This window comes from Rattus norvegicus, chromosome 5 (genome assembly GCF_021556685.1).
Source record: "Rattus norvegicus strain SHRSP/BbbUtx chromosome 5, alternate assembly SHRSP_T2T, whole genome shotgun sequence".
Lineage (NCBI taxonomy): Eukaryota > Metazoa > Chordata > Mammalia > Rodentia > Muridae > Rattus > Rattus norvegicus.
Window position 1 is genome coordinate 135,593,379 of NC_141538.1, and position 22,566 is coordinate 135,615,944.

At 44.0% G+C, this 22,566-nt stretch overlaps 1 protein-coding gene, 2 long non-coding RNA genes and 1 other non-coding gene across 5 annotated transcripts in view; 1 reads left to right on the forward strand and 3 right to left on the reverse strand.

Annotated features, from left to right (window-relative positions):
• LOC148005993 (uncharacterized) overlaps positions 1 to 22,566 on the reverse strand; it is a 1,435,680-nt gene that overhangs the window by 112,627 nt on the left and 1,300,487 nt on the right. The window lies entirely within an intron of this gene.
• Pik3r3 (phosphoinositide-3-kinase regulatory subunit 3) overlaps positions 1 to 22,566 on the forward strand; it is a 122,764-nt gene that overhangs the window by 20,742 nt on the left and 79,456 nt on the right. Inside the window, 1 exon segment of one of the 2 annotated variants that reach the window (NM_001429916.1) lies at positions 22,121 to 22,528. The exons of the other annotated variant lie outside the window; for it this stretch is intronic. The gene's annotated coding sequence lies outside the window, so the exon portion shown is untranslated. 2 annotated transcript variants of the gene reach the window in all.
• On the reverse strand, positions 1,996 to 22,377 carry LOC120103122 (uncharacterized). The gene is made up of 5 exons (XR_015621078.1): positions 22,324 to 22,377; positions 18,963 to 19,071; positions 12,374 to 12,884; positions 3,837 to 3,995; positions 1,996 to 2,616 (listed from the first exon to the last, which is right to left on the reverse strand). It is a non-coding gene; the product is annotated as an uncharacterized LOC120103122 (long non-coding RNA).
• Trnap-agg7 (transfer RNA proline (anticodon AGG) 7) lies at positions 12,131 to 12,205 on the reverse strand. Its single transcript has one exon. It is a non-coding gene; the product is annotated as a tRNA-Pro (tRNA).

Sequence of the window (22,566 nt, forward strand, 5' to 3'; positions counted from 1 at the left end):
CACGGATATATAGGTTATACATTCTATCTATCTGGAGGTTTAAAAAAACCCTTTATTTTATGTTAATTATGTGTTAGACTATGTGCACATGAGCACAGGTGCCTGTAGGGGCCAGAGGAGCGTGCAGATCTTCTGGAACTGGAGTTATGGCCATTTTGAGCTGTTTGTACATATTGTTAAGGTCTGAGCCATCTCTCCAGCTTACCTGGGGTTATCAGAAGATTGCTGAAGATTATATTTGGTCCATGTATTCCTTACTACCTCTAGAGAGGAAGCACATTGTCACCAGGCTGGTAGTGCATGCCTTTAATCCCAGCACTTGGGAGACAGAGGCAGGCAGATCTCTGGAGTTAAGAGGCCAACCTGGGGGCTGGGGATTTAGCTCAGTGGTAGAGCGCTTACCTAGGAAGCGCAAGGCCCTGGGTTCGGTCCCCAGCTCCGAAAAAAAAGAACCAAAAAAAAAAAAAAAAAAAAAGAGGCCAACCTGGTCTACAGAGTGAGTTCCAGGGCAACCACATAGAGAAACTCTGTTTCAAAAAAAGACAAAGGGGGCTGGAGAGATGGCTCATCGGTTAAGAGCACCCGACTGCTCTTCCAGAGGTCATGAGTTCAAATCCCAGCAACCACATGGTGGCTCAAAAAAAGACAAAGCAAGCAAGCAAGCCTATATCAATACTGAGTATAACAACTAAGAAAATATGGAATGATTTGCACATGTAGATGGGGACATCTGGTAGCCTTTATGAATTAGAAGATTCAAGAGAACTGTAAGAAATGAAAGACAGTGTGGAAAATGTGGGCTGTATCTGTACAGATAGAGGACTTAGCAAGGTCTTTAGGAGGAAAGACACTGTAGCCTCCCTCCAGTTTACTAAGCATGCTAGCTAGTCTGCATTCCAGAAGTGGCTCAGGGAACAAAGATACCAATGTTGGGTGAGACTGTAGCATCTCCTGTTGGTGAAGATGACGTTCTCTGTTTCCTTTCATTAGACACCTTCCACTCTTTGAAGTTGTCAGACTGGCACTTTACAACTTCAATATAAGATTTCTACCAAAACCTGAGTTTTATGTTTTAAATATGTATACCCTCCTCTAGCCAGGCAGCAGTAGCACGCACCTTTAACCCCAATACTCAGGAGGCAGGGGCAGGGAAACACTGTCTCAAAATCAACAACAACAACAAAATCATTATTTTTTTGAATATTAAATTAAGGGTTTATTATAAAACACAAAATGTTAGTTTCTTGTTGTCAGTGATTCAAGAAAACAAAACTGTGCTGGGTCTGGGGTCAAAAGCTGTGAACTCTTGGAGGGTCTGGGGTCAGGATACCTGTGTGAAGGCCGGGTGGTCGGGAAGCCACGTTCAGGAGCGCACGGACAGATGCTGACCGGCAGCCTTTAGCAAGCAATAAAACAACACTTTTAAAAAGGTTTGGGGGCTGGAGAGATGGCTCAGCGGTTAAGAACGCTGAGTGCTCTTCCAGAGGTCCTGAGTTCAATTCCCAGCAACCACATGGTGGCTCACGACCATCTGTAATGGGATCTGATGCCCTTTTTCTGGTGTGTCTGAAGAGAGCGACAGTGTACTCACATCCATAAAATAGATAAGTAAATATTTTTTTTTCAAAAAAAGGTTTAAAATCTTTATTTTGTGTGTATTGATTGGTATTTTGCCTAAATGCAGGTTTGTACAGTGCTTACAGAGGCCAGAAGAGGGCGTTGGATCTCCCTGGGGCTGCAGTAACAGACAGTTGTCAGCTGTTATGTGGGTGCTAGAGATGGAATTTAGGTCAACTGGAAGGGCAACCACTAAGCTATCTCATCAGGTCTCTGATAGGACTAGTGTAAGATAAGACATCTTGGTTGTCTCTTCCTCCTCCTCCCCTCCCCCTCCCACTCCTCCTCCTTCTCTTCCTCCTCCCCCTCCTCTTCCTTATCCTCATTGTCCTTCATTTTTCTTTTTCTTTTTCTTTTTTTTTTTTTTTTTTTTTTTTTGGTTCTTGTTTTCAGAGCTGGGGACCAAACCCAGGGCCTTGCGCTTCCTAGGCAAGCGCTCTACCACTGAGCTAAATCCCCAACCCCTCTTCATTTTTCAAGACAGGGTTTCTGGAACTCCCTCTGTAAACCAGGCTGGCCTCAAACTCAGAGATCTACCTGTCTCTGCCTCCTGAGTGCTGGGATTAAAGGTGTGCATCATCACTGCCTGGCTCATGAGATATACTTTTGAATTCATTCAGTTTGCCAAAAACACATAGTAGCCCCAGACAAAAGTCATTGGTCTCATTACTATTGCTGAGGGCAGGTGAGAGGAAAGGACATTCCGTTAATCTAGCGACTTGGGAGGACCTGAAAGTTGATGGTGTTTGGGGGGAAAGTCGCTCAGAGTTAAAGAGATTCCTTGCTCAGAGCTCTCCACTGAACTGCTAACAGTGTTGAGTAGCAGATATGAAGCATGGTGGAGGAGACACTTATGAATCGGCCTGGAGAAATTTCCACAGAAGGCAGAGGTCCAGTAATCAGAGGTCCAATCTCCAATCGACAGATCCTGTGTAGACCACAGAGTATTAGATCTCTTCCTGGATAAAGTTTTGGGAGAAATTCCAGCTGCCAGGATTGCTGAAAATAATACAAGGAAAGAAGGGAAGACTGGTCAGATCACCAAATAAAGAGAACGCAGTCCTCGCCATGGGCCCTCAGTCCCAGCTCCTCAGGTGGCGGAGGCCATAGGGTCTCTTGAACTCAGGAGTTTAGGATCAGGCTGGTCAACAAAGTATAAGGCACCAGCTCTTAAAAAACAAGTAAAAATCATTCAACAGAAGAGACTGTAGATGTCCATCAAGGATTCCGGCGATTCACAACTTTATGTGTGAGGATGAGACAGGAGAGATTTCTAACGGTGGGCCTTTTCAAACATTTGTCTTATTTAGGTGTGTGTCTGCATGCACGTGGGCATTCGTATGTGTGCAGCTGCCCGCAGAGCCCAGCAGAAGACATCAGATCCCTTCAGTCTAGAGTTATAGACATTTGTGAAATGTTAGAATCTGAATTGTGGTCCTCCAATGGGGCAATGAATACTTAACCAATGAGCTATCTCTTTAGCCCCTAGTGGTGGCTAAGTTCTGGGGAGAGAAGCAGGAGACTAGAAACTAAAAGACAGAACTCAGGGGCTGGCAGTACTGTAGCTTAGATGGCAGACTGCTTATTACTATGCAGGAAGCCATGAGCTCTGTCTCCAGTACTGTATAAAACCAAGCATGGGGGGTTGGGGATTTAGCTCAGTGGTAGAGCACTTACCTAGCAAGCACAAGGCCCTGGGTTCGGTCCCCAGCTCCAAAAAAAAAAAGAAAAAAAGAAAAAAAAGAAAAAAAAAAACAAAAAACAAAAAACAAAAAACCAAGCATGGGGAATAACGATGGCTTCATTGATAAAATGCTTGCCATGCATACAGGAAGACTCCAGTACCCACGTGAAAGCTGAGTGCCATAGCTTAGTCTATAACCCCAGTGCTGGAAGGAGGTGGCTAGAGACAGGTGTGGTCTTAGAGCTCACTGGCGGGACAGTTGAGCTGAACTGGTGAGCTCTAGGTTCAGGTAGAGACACTGTCTCAAAAAACAAGGTGGAGAGCAATGCAGGACACATCAGATGTCAATGTCTGGCCTCCACTGGCATGTGTATGTACATGTATAGAACATATACAAATATGCACACATACACACATACTAACATCAACATTAGGTGTGGGGCACACATGCCTTTATCCCAGTACTTCAGAGGTGAAATGTCATCTTGGGCTGCATAGCAGGTTCCAGGGTAGCCTAGGATGCCTGAGACCTTACCTTTAAAAGACAACAGCGGAGCTGGAGAGAGATGGTTCAGTGGTTAGAGCACTGACTGCTCTTCCAGAGGTCTTGAGCTCAATTCTCAGCAACCACACAGTGGCTCACAACCATCTGTAATGGGGTCAGATGCCTTCTTCTGAAGTCAGCTACAGTGTACTTATATAAATAAAATAAATGTATTTTTAAAAAGAATATCCTTAAAAAACAAAAACAAACAAGCACACCAAAGGAGGTTAAGAACACGGCTCTTCTAGAGGTCCTGAGTTGAAATCCCAGCAGCCACATGGTGGCTCCCAACCATCTGTAATGAAATCTGATGCCCTCTTCTGGTGTGTCTGAAGACAGCTACAGTGTACTTATATACATAAAGTAAATAAATCTTTAAAAAAAAAAGAAAAAAAGAAAAGAAAACTCAGACACTAGGAAATAACCCAGGGAGTCTGTATTAACTGAGAGGAATGAATTTTGAAATCACCTTAAAGACCCATTGATAAACTTTATTGTTTCTACATTCTACACCATAGGTTCTATTTTATTTTTAGTTTATGTGTATGTTTTGCCTACATGTATGTATGTATGCCTGGTGCCTGCAGAGGGCAGGAGAGCCTCAGTACACACACCTCCTGCACACACACACACACACACACACACACACACACACACACACACTGTATTTAAGGATAGTCGTGAGTCACTACATGGGTTCTGGGATGTGAACTGGGGTCCTCTGTATTAGCAGCAAGTGTTCTCTAAGTGCCGAGCCATCGCTCCAGGCCCTTACAGTCCCTTTTAAAAAATGACTATATACATTTACTGTATATGATTACATGCTATGGTGCTGTTTCAGACATCATAGAGGACAACTTGAGTTGTTTCTGGTCTTCTGTCATGGGGGTTCTGAGATTGAACTCAGATTGTCAGGCTTCATAGCAGGTGTCTTTATGAGCTGAGTCACCTCACCAGCCCCCATATCATCATCATCGTCGTCATCATCATCATCAAAATAAATGAATTTAAAGAAAAAGAAAATGGTTGTATTCTAAAGAAAGGAAGCCACTGGTGACTCATGCCTTTAACAGGAGGCAGAGGCAGGTGGATCTCTGAGTTCTAGGCCAGCCTGGTCTACAAAGTGAGTTCCAGGATAGCCAGGGCTACACAGAGAAATCCTATCTCAGAAAACCAAAACCAAACCAAATAAAACATTTTCTTTGACTAGACTCAGTGATTAGTTCCAGGGTAACCGTGTGACAATGGAACAAGCCTGTCCCCAAGAATTTCTCTGTTACCATATGACAACTTATATTCTGCTGGAATGGGCTTGCTTTTGGGTGGAGTATAAACCTGATCTGCTGGATCCATCCTGGGGAAAGCATCTGAGGGGAAGGGAACTGAGAGCGAGTCAGATTCTTGATAACACTGTGTTCCAGTTACTTTCCTGCAGCTGTGATAAACACCCAGACCAAAGGGGGGGGAAGGATTTATTTCATTTTTACAGGTTACAGTCAATCACACAGGGAAGCCAGGGTGAGAAGCTGAAGCAGGAACTGAAGCAGAAACCATGGAGGAATGTTGCTTACTGGCTTGCTCAAAAACTTCAGCTACCTTTCTTACATAACCTATGCCTCCTTGCCTAGGGACAGTACTACCCGTATTGGGCTGGGTCCTTCTTCATCAATTCCCAATCAAGACAATGCCTCACAGACATATCCACAGACTGATGTAATTGGGAAATTCTTCAACTGAGGCTCTCTCTTCCCAGTTATGTTGACAGCCAAGGTTAGCTATCATACATGGTTATAGCACCTCTGCCCTCTGTTCCTGACATGAACCTTTCGATTTATTTGGCTTAAGCTGGGTTTGAGTCATATTATGACAGTGGTGGTACTGTGCCCTATGAAAAACTCAAGATTGAAGGTGTCCTTTTATCACTTCAACAATTTTGCTTAATCTTCATAAAAGTTGATGACAGGACATAAACACAGGCTATTGAAACATCTAAAATGTTGTTGTTAGTATTATTAGTTTTGGGGATTGAACCCACAGCCTCAGGCATGATAAGTACGCTGTCTATGACTGAGCTACACCCTTAGGCCCAGAAGATCCCCAGATAATTGCTCCCACTTATGAACCCCAGGAAATCAAAAACAATCACAATGTTAATGAGGAACTCTTCCAGGTTCCTGAACATCCTTAGTGTTCTAACTCTGTATTTGACATCGTCAGGGCCAATCCAAGGAACCAAATCAGAAGTGCTCAGTGGTAGAGCACTTGCCTAGCAAGCACAAGGCCCCTGGGTTTGGTCCTCAGCTTGGAGGGTGAGGGTGGGGGTGGTGTTCATCCAAGCAATTTTTGTTGTTTTGTGTTTTGGAGACCGGGTTTCTTTGAGTAGTCCTGGCTGGCCTGGAACAGCGCTCTAGACAGGCTGGCCTCACACTCAGAGATCCACTTGCCTCTTTACCTCTCTTAAAGAGGCAGATGCCACTGCGTTGACCATCAGGTTATTGATCTCCCTACTTCTTGTTGCAGAGCAGCTGGGGGCCCAGACCTGCGCCATGGCGCTCCGTTGTTTTGTGAGCACAGGGATGTATCACTGCACACACTCACAGGCTCCTAAGAGTCAGGTTGTCAGGCAGGCCTAGCAGGAAGTTCCCGTCTGCCTTAGCTATCGTGCTCATGGTGGCCTTTGACTGTATGGTCCAGAACAGATTGCTGTTACGCAATCTATGCATGCAAAGGTGGGTGGAGGAGTGATAGGCAGGACTCACAGCAAGTGTCTGTCCAGCATCCCAGAGAAAACAATGAAGGCTGCCCAAGGAAGAAGACCAGAGTCTCCTCCGAGGGAGACAGCTCCGAGGCCTGATTGATGAGCTTACAGAGGACACCTCACACTCTTTGATACCTAATATCTGAACATTGTTTTCATTTGGAGTAATGCCAAGCCAGATGATATGATATTGATATAGCATATATATTGATATAGTTTCAGAAATAAGGTAATATAGGATTTGGGCTATTAAGCTCAAAATCTCAAATTGGGGATAAAGTATATATATACTATACGTTGTTGGGAGAGTAAGGTCATGATGAGTGATCTAAACTAATTTTCCACAGGTGGCAGAACTTACAGCAAAAGCTACCTCTTTGCTTCTGGCACATTTGGTAGGCATAAGGGCTTGTACCAGACACTACTGTGGCCCATGAGGCAACAGACAATAAAACTGGCAGGGGCCTTCGAGATTCTTGAGTTGCAAGTAACAGAATCTAGTTGGACCATAATTTATATAAATATTTATATAAACAGTTTCTATTAGAGGTGAAAAAGAAGCAGCTCTGGTTTGGACCCTGTGTCTAAAGGGTCGTGCTTGCTTGTGCCCTTTTCTGTGCCAGCTTCTCTTTTAGGATAAGAAATCCACGGGGGCAAAGAGAATTAATTATTTACCCAAAGTCCCTGCCTCTCACTTCTGGCCCATCCTCAGTATCTGGAATTTCCTACACCCAAAGCCTCTGTTTGCTTCCAAGAACTACGTGGGCTCTTCCCCTGGATGTGTTTCTCTGTCTGTTCTCCCTTTCTCCTCCATCTGCCTCTGTCTTTATCCATGTCTCTACTTTGCCTCTCTCTTTCTCCATCTCATCTTTCTTTGTATCTCTGTCTCTCCCTCTCTGCATATGTCTCTGTCTTTCTCTGTATCTCTCTCCCCACCTCCCTTCTCTCTTGTTTTCTTCAGACAGGGTTTCTCTGCATAGCCCTAGCTATCCTGGAAACGCACTCCGTAGACCAGGCTAGCCTTGGATTCACAGAGTGCCACTTGCTTCTGCCTCCCAAGTGCTGGGATTGAAGGGCATGCACCACCACCTCCTGGCTGGATGTGTTTTCCTGAGAACAGAAAGCATAGTGTCAGCACCTTTAGACTCAAAGGTGTTGGAGGGACAGCTGTTGGCAAGGGATGGGTGGAAATAGCTTGGGTACTTAAACAAGAGCCACTCCCTAACAGAACAGGATGAAGCCAGGGATAAGACGACAAGGGTCATCTCTCTATCTCCTCCATGTTTTGTATATGTCAGAACTCCGAGGATCTTGAATTTAGTCTTTTGGGTTTTCATGAAGATGCATTTGATATAAGGGTGCTTCATTTTTCTTTTTCCTTTTTTAAGTTTAATGGTATGTATTTGACTTAGAACCTTTAAGAATTTTGGCAAGTAGCATGTGGGTCTCCATTAATACTCTTGCCCCAGGCCCTACCAGTGTTAATATCTGAACTCAGTCTGGTGTCAGGGAACTCTAAACTGATGCCACAATGTCATATTGCTATAACAAAATACCCAAGGGTGGGTGCTTTATAAAAAAGATTTCCCTTGCCTGGTGAATTTGAAGGCTGAAAGGTTCAAGCTCAGGCAGTCACATCTGATAAAGATCTATTTTTGAAAGTTTTTAATTAGCATATTTTAATTATACATAATAATGGGCTTCACTGTGTCATTTTCATGAACGTATATGATGCACTTGGATCATCGTCACCTCTCATTATCCTCTTCTCCCTCTTACTTGCTCACCAGTCTCCTCAACTCTTTCCCTTTCTGCTTATGTCTCTGCGTGCACATTAGGGTTTTGTGCAGGATGAAGAGTTATTTATAGGAGCATGGGCAATTGACCAGTGGCCACATCACTGAAGAAAATGTCTCTCCCACCACAGCAACACTAATTGCCTATAGATCCTCCAGGAGGGGTGAGGCCCCATGAGTCACTCCTTACAAATAGTAGTTAGCAGCCTATAAATCTTTAAAGAGGGGTGGGGCCTCAAGAGCCCCTCCCATCTTCGTGTCAGAATGTTGACCAGCCAAAGCTTTTGAATGTCTTATTCTTGGAGTCACAACTTACCAGGAGTTCAAGAGTGCAAGGCCGTGTCATGCCCAGCAGACAGTACTCTGCAACACTCCACCCCTTTCCCACTCCTCAGGCTCTCCAGTCTGTTAGAAGCACTTCTGTGATATTCCCTGGGCCTTGGTGTGATGCAGGTGTTCCAGTTTGGACTGAACAGTCAACAGTCACTTAGTTTCAGAATTGTAACTAGTTCAGACTCTCTGTGATAACTGTTGCCCACTAAAACAGAAGCTTCTCTGACCAAAGCTGACAGCATTATTGGTCTGCTAAGATCTTTAGAGCATATAACACAACAGAGGAAGTCATGTGGTGGAGGTGAGAGCAGTAAGCTTCTGAGAGAGAGAGAGAGAGAGAGAGAGAGAGAGAGAGAGAGAGAGAGAGGGAGAGAGAGAGAGAGAGAGAAAGAGAGAGAGAAGAGAGAGAGAGGGAGAGAAACAAAGGAAGCTGAACTCACAATGTATCAATTCATACACAAGGTAATCAATCCAGTCTCTGGAGATCTAATGGACGCTCTGGAGATGAGCCTTAATTTGTCTCTCAGAGTTGTGCCTCATGACCCAATTCCCTTCCACTGGACCTTACTCTTTTTTCTTTTTTTTTTTTTTGGTTCTTTTTTTTTCCGGAGCTGGGGACCGAACCCAGGGCCTTGCGCTTCCTAGGTAAGCGCTCTACCACTGAGCTAAATCCCCAGCCCTTGGACCTTACTCTTAAAGGTTACATCACCTCTCAATTACATTGTAGATCAAATTTCCAGCACATGAGCTTGTTTTGTTATGATATTTTCATACAAGTATATACTAAACTTGATCATATCCATCTCTCCATTACTCTCTTTCCCTTTTCTCCCCTGTTAACTCCCTTTTAACTTTCATGACTTTTTGTAAAACTCTAGGTAAAATAAATGAGAGAGGGAAAGCCTCATAGTTTCCTGTCCCATTCTGGGTTCTTTCACAATATAATAGCAATTTCCATCCATTTCTTTAAAAAATTAATTTTTTAGGAGATTGAATATGGTGGTATATGTCTTAAGACCAGCCCTAGGGTGACAGAGGCAGGCACATCTCTGAGGCCAGCTGGGGCTACATAATGAGACCCTGTCTCACAATTTAAAATTTCTGGATTTATTTTTATTCTATGTGCATGATTATGTGTGTGATTCTGTTTAGCCAGTAGGCAGCACCTGCAAACACCAGAAGAGAGCATGGAACCCCTGGAACTGGAGGTACACTGACTATTGATACGATCATAGCTAATCTAGGCTGATTGCACAATTTGGCTATTGAGAATAGTTTCACCATAAATATGGGTTCCAGCAGGAGAACTTTGAAGAGACAGCCATATTTGAATCAAAGCAACTTGTGGAACTGGTTACTCCCTTTATTTATTCAGTCCTTTAACGCTATTCCATTTGTATGACTTCCTTCCATTTTCAGCATTGGGGTTGAATGCCTTAGACAAGCTAGATAAGTACTCTGTCATAGAACTCTATCCCTGTAAAAGTATCTTCTACTTACTTACCTGACGAAATTGTCATGTCAGAAGCTTCACTGCCTCTGTCTGCTAGCCTAGGCTTAGTCCTGCAAGCCTCCAGACGACCTAAATTTTGGCTTAGCATGTTTTCAGCCTCTGAGACTTGCTGTTGAATAAGCTCACCCTTTCTTATTCTTTCTGATGGCTGATTTAACTCAGCTGTTCTGGCTCCAACTCCTCTCCAAGATGATTGATTCAATCTGGCTTCTCTTAGCTCTGCTTGGCCTCAGACTAACTCTAGCGTCTGCTTTAATCTTCTGCCTACTTCTCATTCTCTGGTTCATTCTGTCTTCACCTGTGTCTAGCTTGTTCTCCCTTAACCTGTCTCTGTACAAACTGTCCCAGTAAGACTGCCCTTTCTCCTCCCTCTCTCTGCACTGCTAAGCAGCTTCTCTTTTCTCTGTGTTTTCCTGAGAGTTGGGCATATACTAATTCTGTCAAATCTTTCTCTGATCTGTCATTTTGTCTACCACTCAATTAGACATCACTTTCAAACATGGGTGCTTCCTTCTACAAACTAACTTTACCTTCATTGTTTGGGATTAAGGGTATGTATTAAAGGCATGTCTGCATTCCAACCAGATCACACAGACCTAGGTCTTTGGATATGATCAGAATAGCCAAGTTGCTGGATGAAAATTCCTCTACATATCTTCAGATCTTCACACCCTTCTGCCCTTTCTTTTTGAGACAGGGTCTTGCTATATATCCTGGCTGGTCTGGAACTCTCTATGTAGACAAGGATGATCCTAAACTCCTAAAGATCTTGCCTGGTAGACTTCTTTTTACTTTTCTATTTTGAGACAGGCTCTCACTGGACAAGGCTGGCCCTGAATTCACTCTGTAATTTGGGGGGATACTTCATCCAAATATTTATGAAAGGAACACTAAATAACTTGGTCTGGGTGGGGGGTCACTTATGGCCAGGAGCAAAGTCCTGTGCAAGTTGAGGAGGGAGATTTCACGCTGAAGTCACCATCCATAGTATTAGAAGGTATTCACTACGATGGGATATTTGACTCACCCACCTAGGACAACGATCTTCACTCAGGATCAGGCCATAGTACATAAGCAAAACTCTTTGGGCTACCTGACCTAGCCTGAAGGATCCTTGAAGTGAAGGAATCATTCACATACACAGAACTAAATAAATGAAAACATCCTCGTTTATTTTCTTATAAAATATTATAAAAGTGCACCCCTCTTGCCCTGAAGGATCTCACTGTGTAGAATCTGATCTCACAGAGATCCACCTGCTCCTGACTCCCCAGTAAGGCGATTAAAGGTGTAACACTAGCATTCCCAAAGCATGAAACCATTTAAAATAAACAAATGAATTAAATGGGGAATATTTAAAAATTATGGAACCGAGTGTGATGGTTGATCCTTGTAATCCCGGCACTTGGAAGAATGACATATGAAGATTACAGTGAGTCTAGCATCCTAGGGACAGCCAGCTTGGGCTCCAGAGTTAGAGCTTGTCTCAAAACATAAAAAAAAAAAAAAAAAAAAAAAAAAGAGGAGGAAGAAGGCCTGGCATTTGTGGTCTTACTCTCCTAGGATTGCAATAGTGTCTTACCACAACTGGCTGGCTTAAAACAATAGAAATTTATTCTTTTATAAGTTCCTCATAACTGGAATCCAAAGATTCAAAGCCAAGATGTAGGCAGGATTAGCACTTTCTGGAGACTCTGAGAGAGAGTCCATGCCTTCTCCTAAATTCTGGGGGTTGCATGTACTTAGTAACTTAGTGATTTCTGGCTTGTAGAGCTATTTCTCCAATCCCTGCTATTGTCTTCCAACAGCCTCTCATCTATGGCTGTGTCTCAGATATACTTCTTCATTTCTTTCTTTCTTTCTTTTTTTTTTTTTTGGTTCTTTTTTTCGGGGCTGGGGATCGAACCCAGGACCTTGTGCTTCCTAGGCACGCGCTCTACCACTGAGCTAAATCCCCAACCCCACTTCTTCTTCTTTTTTTTTTTTTTCTTTTTTCTTTTTTTTCGGGGCTGGGGATCGAACCCAGGACCTTGTGCTTCCTAGGCAAGTGCTCTACCACTGAGCCAAATCCCCAACCCCCACTTCTTCATTTCTTATAATGACCTTTGTTACTGGATGGAGAACCCACCTTAAATCTGTGATAATCTCTTTGCAGATCTTTTCTTCCACCTTTGAAGACTTCATTTTCAAATAAGGCCATATTTAGAGCTTCTGGGCTTAAGGCACATACAGATTGTCAGATAGAACTGGCTGAAGTGGTACTAGGGTATAATCATTTTTCCCAATATATAACTTGGTCAGAGAAAAAAAAAAAAAACCTCAACAAAACAGACACGTCTTAGTGGTCCATTATTGAGTTAAACATTTCAGAGACGAAGCAATTCACGGGTGAGATGGGCACAGCCTGGTTCTTATTTTCAGGGTCCTAGGCGAACACTGCAGAAACAGCAACCGCAAAGCCCCATATCGAGCTAGGATTCTGGGCTCAATTCCTCTATTGTCTTGGAAAAGAAGACTTAATCCAAGGGATGCGTTTCAGTTGTGGTTGGGGAATAAAGCCTGCAGTGAATTCCACAAGAACATAATCATGAGGTTGAGACCCAGCAGTCAGAAGCCAGGGAGAGGCTGGGAGAGCTAGGCTGTTGGAGAGGGAAAACAAACAAAACAAAACAAAAAACAAATATCAAGAGGGTCCAGAAAGGGTGCTGTCTGGTCCTGGTTTTAGGGCCCCAGGGAGAACGAGTTAGTTTGAAAGCACAGAGGTCATGGAAATCGTTGCTTGTTCTCCCCCCCCCCCCCGCCCCCCCCTCCGGAGCTGGGGACCCAGGCCTTGCACTTGCTAGGCAAGCGCTCTACCATTGAGCTAAATCCCCAACCCCTCGTTGCTTGTTCTTATAACAGTCCCTTATGATATGGTGGGCTCATTTAGGATAAGTGGTATCTTCCAGAGTGCTCAGCACAAAGTTGGTTCAGAGGAGAGGCTTAATTGAACTTGAAAATGAAAGCTTGTCATTTTGGACCATTCTCTCTCTCTGTCTCTGTCTCTCTGTTTCTGTCTCTCTCTCTGTCTCTGTCTCTCTCTCTCTGCCTCTCTCTTTGTCTCTGTGTGTGTGTGTGTGTGTGTGTGTTTGTGTTCTGAGACAAGTTGTCACTGTGTAGCTCACTTGTACTGTGTAGCCCATGCTGATACAGAAATCTCTATGTAGCCTGGGCTACCACTATGCCTAGTTTTTAATGTGGTGGGATTTGAACTCAGGTCCTCATGCTTGCACAGTAGATTATCCCAGCCATCTCTCCAGCCCCTTGGGTTTTCTTTTTTTTTCTTTCTTTCTTTTTCTTACTTTCTTTCTCTCTCTGTCTTTTCTTGTTTCTTTCTTTCTCTTTTGTTAATTTGTTTTCCAAGACAGGGTTTCTTCTCTGGGTAGCCCTGACTTGTAGTCCTGGAACTCACTCTGTAGACCAGGCTGGCTTCGAATGCAGAGATTAGCTTGTCACTGCGAGTACAAGTGACCAGGTGTGTGCCTTATGCATTGCACCGGCCAGCCGTATACACTGCTTTTCAATACGTATTTTTCAATACCTTAGAAGCCTTAGTTCTGAAAATGATAGAATTTAGAATTTTATACACTGGCATTCAAAAGAGAGAAATAAGATCTTAAGTGAAGTTTTGTGAATAATAGCAATCTTTACTAAGTGCTGTCTCATGTGCAAAGTGATTGTAATATCCTCCTTCTCTTCCTCCTCCTCCACTCCTTCTCCCCTCCTCTTCTCCTTGAGATAAGAAAAATCTGACATGGTGGTGCACATTAGTAATCCTATATCTCAGGAGATGGAGGTGGGAGAACCAGAAGTTAGCCTAGGCTAGCTTCCAACTTGAAGCACTCTTTCTGTCTCTGTCTCTCATGTGCTGGGATTACCTGTGCTATGATGCCCAGATTCTTTTTAAAGAAATCTTTTTGAGTGTCTGATTTTTTTTTTTTTTAAAATCAAATGATCAAACCTTTTGTTGTTGTTGTTTTTTTTTTTTTTTTTTTGGTTCTTTTTTTCGGAGCTGGGGACCGAACCCAGGGCCTTGTGCTTCCTACGTAAGCGCTCTACCACTGAGCTAAATCCCCAGCCCCCTTTTGTTGTTTTTGTTTTTTGTTTTTGGAGACAGGTTTCCTCTGTGTAGACCAAGCTGGCCTCAAACTCAGAGATCCTCCCGCTCTGTTCTCCAGTGTTGGGTTAAAGGTGAGCTGACCAGGTCTTTTGTATTTCACGCTTGTACTTTCTTTACTCAGAGATTCTTTTTTTTTTTTTTTTAAAGAATTTACTTATTTATTTAGATTTATTTATTTTGTTCTACGTGTTTGAATGTTTTGACTGCATGTATGTATGTTCACTCTGTACATCCTTGGTCAGAAGAAGGTGCTAGATACCCTGGAACTGGAGCCAAAGATGGTTGTGAGCCATCACGGGTACTAGGAATCTTCAAGAGTAACAAGTGCTAGAAACCATTGATCCAGCCCTGGAAGCTTCCTCATTTTGTCAGGTCTCCAGGATGACACTCCTGTAGAAAGTGATATGGAGGTTGCAGAAGGCCTGTTGTTTACACACACGTATTACATAAACCATGGAGAGTTTCCTGCTGCTTACAAAGGAAACTGCTATCTCCACTCTTAAACTGGGATTGCCTAGTAAGAAAACTGGGCTGGTTTTATCCTCAAACAATGACACATAGGAAATGTATTTTGCATTTGAGACCTGTGGCATTGCATTACAATTAGACATACTCCAGAAAGGTAGCATTAAACAACAAACTGCTCAGAACCACTGGAGGAATGACCTCAGGAAGTGAGCACGTTTTTAAAGCCCTATATGGAGTGACATTTCAGAAATGAGCTGGGCTGAAAAACAAAACCCATTCCTTTCCTAGCTGCTGAGCTTCCCTGAATTTCCTACAAACTGCTTGGAATTTTTCAAACAATTCACAGCTGATAAAATAGAAGGGTGTTGGAACTGAATGTCTGTGGTGAGGACCCTGGAGGGAGCCAGTGGGAGAAGGTCACTGTCTGTCTCTCAGGGTTCCTGTAACTGAAGAACTGCTTTCTTTTGGTTTTCTTTTTGTCCTTTTAAATAAACCAGGAATCAGGAATCAGTTGAAGAGCCTCAGAAAGAATTACTAGGGTAATCTGAATTTAGAATGCTGTAGAACTTCTTTGGAAAATCCACTTGTAACATTTACTGACCACTCAACGCATACCACACACCCTAGGCTGGGCAAGGATGACTCAAGGACCTGCTCTCCACCCACAAGAAATTCTTTTTGTTGTCCCCAAGATAGAGTTTCTCTGTGTAGCCTTGGCTGTCCTCAAACAAGATCTGTAGACCAGGCTGCCCTCAAACTCAGAGATCTGTCTGCCTCTACCTCTGCCTCTGCCTCTGCCTCCTGAGTGCTGGGATTAAAGGTGTGCACCAGCACTGCCCAGCTAGTTTTGTTTTGTTTTTTAATTTTGTTTTTTAAGAAAACTTAAAATATTATTTTATGTGTATGGGTGTTTTTCCTGCATGTATGTCCATATACCACATGCCTGGTGTTCATTCACAAAGGCCAGAAGAGGGCAAGGGATCCCTTGGAATTAGAGTTACAGTCAGTTGTGAGCCTCTTATGTGGGTGCGAAGAATCAAATCTGGGGCCTCTGAAAGAGTGACCAATGCTCTCAAATGCTGGGCCATCTCTCTAGCCCCAGGAACTTTTAAGGACTGTTGGAGAGCTATATCTAACAACAGAGGCTTTAGCATCTAGCCCATGCTGTTCAGACGGGCTGAGCGGAGCAGTCTTCAAGAACAACTGCAGAGAAAGGAGTTTGCCGATTTATACTGTAGTGTGCCACATGGAGGGTCAATTTTTACTGCTCTGTAAATACGTAACTACAGCCAATTCTTTTTTTTTTTTTTTCTTTTTTTCGGAGCTGGGGACCGAACCCAGGACCTTGCGCTCGCTAGGCAAGCGCTCTACCGCTGAGCTAAATCCCCAACCCCCAGCCAATTCTTATTGTATTTGGAGGACATGGTCTCACACAGTCCAGCCTGACCTTGAACTCACTTTGTAGCTGAGAATGTCCTTGTACTCCACCCTGGAGGAATTCATTTTTACAGGAGGCCTGTTGTTGACAGTTCTTAGGAGATGGGAAGAACTATGTGAGAAGGGACTAGAGGGTTGAGCAGGAACCAGAGCATCAAAGGCCTGAATGCCAGGCTAAGAGGACAAACCCTTTTCCAGAGGGCGAGAGAAACCACCTGAGTTTAAAGTAAAGGAATGACATAGGTTTGTTTTTGTTCCTTCCCAGTGCTCTAGACTGATCCCAGAGCCTTGCCTGTCAGGTTTTCTTTATTGTTATTGTTACTGTTACTATTGTGTAGTGTTTGAACTAAAGAAGGCACAGAGATTAGGAAGAATTTGTTCAAATGTGATTCAAGAAATTGAGGGATTCTGGGGACTGAGGACAGAGGTCTACTGGTAGGGCATTTGCCACATATATATGAAGCCCTGGGTTTAGTCCCCAGCACTGCATACAACCAGTTATAGTAGCACATGCCTGTCATACTAGGACTGAGGACTGGAGGCTGGAAGAGCAGAAATTCAAGCTCGTGCTTGGTTATATAGTGAATTGGAAGCCAACTGGGCTACATGAGAACCTATCCTGTCTAAATAAAATTGACAAAACAAACAAAAAAGGGATCCGGCAAGCTGCAATTTGGGTTAGCTTTTTCAATGAAACATTTTAAAAACATGTACATATAATATATACAATAAACATATGTGTATATATATATATAAAATAAACGTGTGTGTGTGTGTATCTTGCTCTGCAGACCAGACTAGGCTTAAACTCAGAAATTTGCCTGCTTTTGCTTGCCTCCTGAGTACTGTGACTAAAGGCATGCACCACCGCTCCGGCTTAAGATATATTTTTTAATTATTTCATTTTATGTGCATGAATACTTTGCCTATATGTATGTCTGTGCGCTGTATGCATACCTGGTGTCTATTGAAGCCAGAAAAGGGCATCGGATCCCCTAGAACTGGAGAGACAGACAATAGCGAGCCACCATAAGGGTGTTGGGAATCTCTGAAAGAGTAGCCAGTGCTCTTTACTGCTGAGCCATCTTTCTAGTCCCTCGGTGAAACTTTTTCAGGCTTGAAGTTAATGGAGAAATAGAAATAAAGAGACCACAGGTATTTAAAAAGTTCGAGGAATCCCAACTCCTGTGACCCGTCTCCTACCCACGCATGCGTCTAGAACATCACTTCTTTGGGGGCTCCCATGGCTTTCTGTCCGTTTCACTTTTCATGCCTGCCACCGTTTGTTCCTTTGTTGACCCTCCTCTATGAGTCTAGAGAAGTCACTGTTAGAGATTCTTCCTTACTCATTTTGTATTTCCAGGTGAAAAACATTTGTTAGATACATGAAGTGGCAAGGGGCTGGAGAGACAGTCAGCGGTTAAGAGCACTGCTCTACCAGAGGTCCAGAGTTTAATTCCCAGCAACCACGTGGTGGCTCACAACCATCTACAATGGGATCTGATGCCCTCTCGTGGTATGCAGATGTACATGCAGATAGAGCGCTTATATATTTAAAAAAAAAAAAAAAGTGAAACTATGATGTCACAGACAAGGAAATGGACCTGTGCCAGAGACCTGGCCTCTAGTGCCAGCTGTGTTCCTAAGTGATTGTATGACTTTAACAAGTTCCTTCACTGCTTTGGGGCTCAATTCCTCATCTGTAAAATGAGACTAAAAATACAACCCTCTTCCCCAGGGTTATGGAGATTACATGAGGTAACGGAGCTCACCAGCTGCTTGCCCTGTTTGTGCCCTGCCCTAGCAAAACAGCCTGGACTATTGTTCCTGTCATTTGGATCTCCTTTGCTCTGTCTCCCGGGGAGAGCCAAGCTGATATCTGTTGCCGAGTTGGAGGGGACATTTGTCGAAATGGCATGCATATTATCCAGGTGGCCTTTGTGTTGCTAGAAGGGCAGATATTAAAAGAGAGTAACACGTCAGGCTACCGAGAAATGGGCTTTTATATCCCTTAAAACTGAAGGAGAAACCAAGGTGGCAGAGTGTGGCAGAGCAGACCGCCATCATGTGCTGATAGGCCTAAGCCCTCTAAGCCCAGGACTTCATCAACATTTGGACAAATGCCACTTCTCTAAAGCCTCTCATTCATCTACTGTCATAATGCTCAGGGCCTTAGGCTGATATGATTAACTCTATCATGATTATTCAAGTGTTAAAAAAAAAAAAGATGAAAAACGGCAAATGCCACGTAAGAGCAATGCTATTCAGAATGCTAGGCACAGCTATCTCAAGAGATGTCTATCAATCCCCAGGTGACATGACGTTCTAGAAGATCCACTAACACTGCTCTTTTCACAAGGTAAGGGAAACTTTTCCATCCAAAAGCATGTTGCTTGGGGAGGCCCTAGAAGCGGCAACTGATAATTTTTAGTGCTTTCTTTGGTTTCCATTTATTAAGTGAATTTCTTTAGCTGCATGGGCGAGGAGATAAGTGGTCAGGGAAGGTGATGGGGGTGTGGGGGGATTGAGGCCAGTGGAATTCTTCCTGAAAGGCTAGAGTTAGTCCTGATGTCCAAGCTGATGACCCCAGAGGAAAAGGTACATTTTCACTTAGCCAAGCTTTAAAAAAAAATATTTTGTGTTCAGATGGTACCTTTAATCATGAAGAACTTTTGGCTGAGTTCCAGACAGAGTCTGCTGGCACAGAGAACCCTGAGATCATACACTATATTCAGAGCACAGAAGAAAATTTTCATCCATTTCTGAAATATAGAGAGGGGAGGGGGAATGGAGCATATTTGAACAATTTTATAGTAAAATAATACCAGGATTATAAAAGGAAGTGCATCCTATCTATTTGGAGTTCAGAAAGGTGCTATTCTAACTATTAAGCGGCATTTTAAAAAAATTCTTAGAGCTTCAAAATAAAGTAGCTTTCATAAATCCAAAGGCAATCTCCAATTTCAAATATATAAATAAAGGCAGATAGATTTTGTGACTTACCTAAGACTAGTTTAAAGTAAAGAAAGGAGAAAGGAAGAAGAGGAAGAAGAAGAGGAGGAGGAGGAGGAGGAGGAGGAAGAGGAGGAAGAAGAAGAAGAGGAAGAGGAGGAGGAGGAAGAGGAGGAAGAAGAGGAGGAAGAGGAAAGCACCTCCCAGAGTAGCAGGTTGTGACCCAGAAGTTTGAGCTCTTAAAGCTGAATTTAATCCACACTCAGGCCAAATATAATCCTCCAGCATGGAAGTGGTCCAGAACACCAGAGCTAACATTTTTTACCTTTGCCAAAGAGCCAGAGGCAGTTAAATGCCACGCAATCAGAACCTTGATTCTGTTTCTTAACTGAAAGAACACCCAACATTGTGTGATAGGCACTTCCCACCATAACAGGATGCTGATTTAAGTCCATCTCAAAGGGGATGTTCTCTGTCTGGACATCATCACAGCCTCTTGTGCCTCTCATCCCTTGGAAATCTCCTATTCAAAGGTCTATTTATTTTGGAGATTTGAATCATACACTTTTTGGTGGCAAGTTTGAATTATTGCTGTCTTAGGGTTACTATGGCTGTGATGTAACACCATTATGAAAAGCAACTTGGGGTGGAAAGGGTTTATTTCCCTCCCAGTTCCACAGAACAGCTCATCATCAAAAGCAGAGAGGAGAAGAACTCAAGCAGGACAGGAGCCTGCAGGCAAGGCTGAAACAGGGGCCATGGAGGGGTGATGATTACTGCCTTGCTGTCCCTGGGGTGCTTAGCCTGCTTCTTTATAGAACCAAGATCACCAATCCAGTGATGGTTCACCAACAATGGGCTGGGCCCTTTTACATCAATCACAAATGAGTAAAACCCCTACAGGCATGCCTACAGGCCTATCTTATGAAAACTTTTGTTGTTTTGTTTTGTTTTTCTGAGATAGAGTTTCTCTATGTGGTCCTGGCTCTCCTGGAACTCACTTTGTACACCAGGCTGGCCTCAAACTCAGAGATCTGCCTGTTTTTGCCTCCTGGGGGCTGGGTTTAAAGGTATGACCACCAGTGGCTTGGTTTAAAGACATTTTCTTAGTTGAAGTTTTCCTCTCTTAGATGATGCTGTTTCAAGTTGACATAAAACTATCAAGCACAATTGTTTTAATGCCTCGTATCAACCTTGATCATTAGACTTATACTGTATTACTTTTTCACTCCATCCTGCTAAACCTTAGATCTGGGTAAGGCCTGGGTGATTACTCTGTATATGAGAAACAGAAACCCATCACTAACTGATCAAACTCAGTCTAGGCAAAAGCTGCTGTGGAAATATGAAGGCCATTATCTTCTCCACACTTTTGTCTCTTTGGTTTCGTTTTCTTTGGGAATGCACAGGGAGAGACACCTGTGTATACCAACTTGCCCTTGACTGACTGTTCAGCCTTTTGAGTTATCTAATGTGAATACTTTTGGCACTCAGATATGGTGAAGTAGAGACTGCTGGGAAGCCAGCCACAAATTAGAGTTGTTCTTCCAACATCTTCTACCTGAAGGAGCAGTTCAGGAGATTAAAATTAATGAGCCCTGCCCCAGAGCTGCTTAGCTTTTGAAATACATTTCAACGGAAGAGACAAAAGAAAGCATCCCCTGGATTCTAAAAGAACTCTGAGGTGCTTTCGAATTTGCTTTCTTAATGCTTAACCCCGTCTGTATTTCCTGGATTTCTGTCGCTTTACTTTGTATCCAGTTTGTAGACATTTTGATTTTGACTGTTTCCTGGGCCTGTCTCAGCTCACTACACCCTCACTCCCCGCCCCTTTTGGTTTTTTCCAGATAGGGTTTCTCTGTGTAGACCTGACTATCTTGGAACTAGCGCTGTAGGCTAGGCTGGCCTCGAACTTAGGCCTCGAACTCTGTTCCTGAGATCTTCTTGCCTCTGTTTCTAGAGTGCTGGGACTAAAGGAATGAGTCACTGAGACTGGCTTAACTCAGGACACTTTTAAGAAAAGCAGAGCAGTGCCGGATAGGTTTTGCTAGGGCTTAAATCAGGTTGTCAACTCAAACACAATGGGCTTTGTTACTCCAGTGTAAAGAGGAAACAGCAGTTTTGGCCTCCTCAGACTGTATTGTAGAGCAGGATGGCAATTCTAGGCACAGGTTAGCTATTCAGGGTTCCCCGGCAAGTTAATTAGCTGTTTCTGAAATGCATGGAAATGTTCAGCATTTCTATACTGAGGCAAGTCTCAGAGCTTTAAGCTTGGTGGGAGGGAACTGGGAACTGTGTGTGAGGAAGTGGGTCTGTCAGGGAAACAGAATAGCACCCTTTTGGCAAGAGAATCCAACACTTGTGATTTATCTCAGAAATCACGCAGACACTGTAATTCCAAAAAATAAAATTCTATTTTATTTTAATTTTTCTGGTTTGAGTCCTAGAACTGGAGGGCTTGATGAGATGCCTCACTATTTACTTGAGCGTTACTATGGGTTCAAAAGTCCTTCAGTGCGAAGCAGAGTAGCGCGGCAAAATGACTCCCCAAGAAATACTCAAGGTTCAGTCACCCTCAGGGAGTTGTGGGGGACGATGGTCACCTTGTCTGGACAGAAAGAGTCCTGCAAGTGGGTTTGGCGACCTTTGCTGTATCTGATGATTTAACACCGGGTAGGGGAGGGCGAACGCAGCAAGGTGAAGAGGTTTGTGAGGAGTAACTCTGCCCAGAGACTTCCAATGGAGCAGAAGAGTGTGCGCCCCGCCAAGTGACAGCACGCCCCGCTGCCGCCGCTCCCCTCCCCCCGCGGCTAGTCTCCAGGCAGAAGAGTCTCGCGCCAGCCCGTCCTCCCCCTCGTCACTAGTCCGGGAGGACCGAGCCACAGCGGGAAGCCCCCTCAGTCTCCGGGCAGCTTGAGCCCCCGAGCGCTCGCCTAGCCTGTCAGTAACCGCCGTTTGCGCCTTCTTTCTTTCTCCACACCCCCTCCTCTTCCTCCTCTTTTCTTTTCCCCTTCTGCCTTTGTCCCGCTTAGTAACTGAGGTCCGACCAATCGCCGCCTTACCGGCCGGCGCCGGCTATCTTCTGATTGGCTCGCTTGGGGCGCGCAGCCGTCTCCGCTCCTCAGCTGGAGCAGGGCAGACAAAAGACGCAGGCTCGGCTCCGGCAACCCGGATCAGCCAATCACCATCCGCCCCCCACTCTTGGCGGAGCTCGCGTGCGCCTGGCTCCGACTCCTGGCGAGCGGCCAGCGCCCGGACTGTACCATTGTGAGCGAGGCTAGGGGGTAATGGCAAAGTCTGATTAA